Source organism: Corvus brachyrhynchos, unplaced genomic scaffold, assembly GCF_000691975.1.
Source record: "Corvus brachyrhynchos isolate BGI_N302 unplaced genomic scaffold, ASM69197v1 scaffold280, whole genome shotgun sequence".
Classification (NCBI taxonomy): Eukaryota; Metazoa; Chordata; class Aves; order Passeriformes; family Corvidae; genus Corvus; species Corvus brachyrhynchos.
In genome coordinates this window covers 914900-918202 of record NW_008236198.1, presented here as the reverse complement: position 1 = coordinate 918202, position 3303 = coordinate 914900, and positions in this window count along the sequence as shown.

Here is a 3303-nt window from a genome sequence, read left to right as displayed (position 1 = left end):
GACTGAATCCCTTTCTTTCCTGGCCAAGGGAATGGGGTCCAGGGTCTCTGCACAGGGGGTCCTGGGGGCATTTGCCAACTCCAACAAGACCAAAGTTGCCTGAGCTTTGCTGAGGGAGCAAAGTTGTAGAGACCTGATGGAATCACTGGGTTTACATTTTTTAAAATTATGGATTTTGGGGTGGGGGGGAGGGGGGTTAGTGCCTGTGCTGGCAGCACCTGTTTGTGCACAGACACGTTCAAAGTGCATTTTCTAGCAAAAACTACCTTGAAAAATGATTGTAGCAGCTGCTGGGGAACTCCAGGGAGCTGTGCCTCAGCCTTCTTCCTGCTGGCCTCTCTTCCCAGGGCTTTCAAAGGACAGAGTTTGGAATCAGAGATGCTTTCCCTGCTTTCCAAAAGTTGAAAAAGCAGAATTTCCAGCTTGGATTCTGCTGCATTTTCTTCTCGAATTAAAAACCTGTGTTAGGATAAAACACACCCTCAAAGAAATGGAAAAAGAATGGGAGGCTGGAAGTGCCCTGGCAGAGCTGGAGGAACGCTGCCCTCGCTCCCAATCCCAGCTGGGTTCTGTGCAGGGAGTCAGAACTTGACTCATTTTTATAAAGAAATACATTTTTAAACGGGAAAAATGCCAAATTATCTCCAGCTTGTGGTTATGCATTTCTAATTGCAGGGCCTTTCCATCTAGCATATATTTTATATATACATAGAATAAAAAAGTCTTTCTCTGTGTGTGTGTGTAGATATATAAACTTTATATATTAACAGCAAATTTGGAAGGGTTTAAAAATAATCCTGACTTCAGCTGGCTGCAAATGTCCTTCTGTGCAGGCAGCTGAAGTTGTGATGTGCTATAACCCTGCATTTCTGGGAGGATATTTGCAGAATTTATGAACCACGTGTCATTTACGTTGCATATTTGTCATTTCTATATGAAATCATAGACCCACTTTTGATATAGATTAAGAAATTCAACTTTGTTTAACAAATCTCTTTGGCAGAGCTCCAAAGTCAGCCTGGCACGAGAAACCTGCTGCTCACCCTGTGCTTGTGTGCAAATTATTTTTGTAATCAGAGTATTTTTCTAGTGGCAGTTGAAAAAACCAACAATGTAGCTCTGCACTAATTCCTTTTCACTGTGTTTGTGTCTATTTGTCCCACACCTGGTTAGAGTTAATGAGCTCTGTTAATTACTCACTGTGGGGCTGCAGGGCTGGAGGTGCTGGGAGAAGTCCAGAGGTGCCCAGAGGTGCCCAGCTCCGGGTGGGGTGTGGGGAGGGAAGGAGCCTCGTGCTGTTGATTGTTTTCTTCCCAGGAATCTGGGAAGGAATTGGAATTTTTGTTTGGTTTGGGATCCCTGTTCCCAGCCCCAAACCAGCTCCCTGGTGTGGCTGCAGGGGTGTTCTTTGCCCCTTAAATAAAGCCTGGGGGAGGGGCTGGCTGCTGATCCAGATGTGGGATCCTGGATGGTGACCCAGCACAACTGCCCAAATCTGACAGCATTTAATCCATAGGTTTTTGGTAAAGTCACCATTTTTTAAATACAGTATGCAGGGACACGTGAAATCTGGAGTGGTGACGTTTGCACTTCACTTTTTGCCATCAATACCCCCAAGAAAAAACAGGGATTGTAAAATTTGGGGGAAATACAGACTCTGCCCTCATAGAATTTTTTAAAAAAGGAGAAGTGAGACCATTGCATCCACAGGTGCTGGGAGAAACTCGTGGTGAGACCCCACCATGCTGCATCATTGGGCTGCCCATCTTTAGCTTTGGCCAAGCTGGCTGATTTGGGGAGAAAAATGAGAATTTGGGTGCTGGGCCAGGTGCTCCCAGGGCCACCCATTTTGTAGTGTGGGGACAGGCCTGGGGGTGACACCAGGAGGAGCCGGGGATTCGGGAGGGTTTGGATGGAGTCTGAGCTTGGAGAAATAAATCAGCTGCGGGTGCTGCTGCAGCGTCGCCGGGCCCAGGGTGGCACCGGCCTGTCCTGAGCCCCGGGCTGGACACGGACAGGGCTGGGTGGCCCCGTGCTGGAGCATCCCGCGAGTGGGAGAACAGGTCCAGCCTCCCCTCCCGGCTGGGCTGGCACCTTTCCTGCGGGGCTGGGCACAGAGTGACCCCGTGCCACTGCTGGGGCACACGGGGGTGCTGGGGTCCAGCTGGGTGCCCTCAGGGAGGGACAGGGTGGGGCACCGGCGTCCCCGTGGCCTCCCCGGGCAGTGCCAGCAGCAGGGGGGGTGTGGATTTTCCTGCCACACGGAGAAATCCCATCTGTGCCAGCCTGGCTGTGTCAGTAAGGAGGAGCCTGGCACCGGGAGCTCCCGGCCCCGGGGGACACGGGCCGAGCTGGGGGTGCAAACAAATCCCCGGGGCGTTGCAAGGAAACACTGGGGCAGCTTTTCCTCCTCCAAGGAATCAGGTTTCCCACCTGCCGAGAAGGAGCTGCAGGAGCGTGGAAGCCTCGGCAGCAAAGGCCCAGTTTTTTAGCCCCTGTTGTGGCAGCAGTCAAGCAAAACAAACAAACAAACAAATAAATAAATAACATTCCCAACCTTTCCTGCAGCACATCGGCTGCTTTTGCGTTTAATTGCTTGGGAGGGGCCGGGAATAAACCCACACTGGAGCTGCACAACAGGACCTTGCCCATGGCCAGGACAAGGAAGCAGCTGCTGCTCAGCCCTGATGCCTGTGCACTCACAGAGTAAGGAAATAAAACCCTGGGCCAAAGGTTTGATTTTACACTTTATTTCAAAAAAAAGAAAACACAAAACAAGAACACCATAACCCCAAAAAACACTCGAATTTCAAACAATTATATTAATGGCGCTGCTCTTGCAGCCAGCTGGGAGAAGATTCGTGGTTGCAGACCAACTGCTTGAGGGCATTTCGGTTCTCAAACCTCCAAGTATAAATAATTTCTCCATCAATATCAGAAAATAACTTATTATTATTATATATCTTAGCATAAAAACGTGAGAATTACCATCCCAAAAATACAACAACATTGCTGGCAAAAGGCCTCGATTAACCTTGTTTGCTCGTTAAGGTGTTTAAAGCAGGAACTTTAAGTGGCACTTAAGGACAGAAAGAGTGAGGGGTGTTCTCGGGAGGGCACCCCGGGCACGTCGGGCTGGGCTCATCCCTTGTTTTCCTTGGCTCCCACACTCGGCATCGCTCGGCTCCAGTCCCACGCCTCGCTCCACTGCAGCCAAACCCCCCCCGACGTCAGTTTTAGCTTTATAATTTTATATTTTTTTTTGTTGTTGTTGGGTTTTATTTTTCTCGCTCCCCCCCCCCC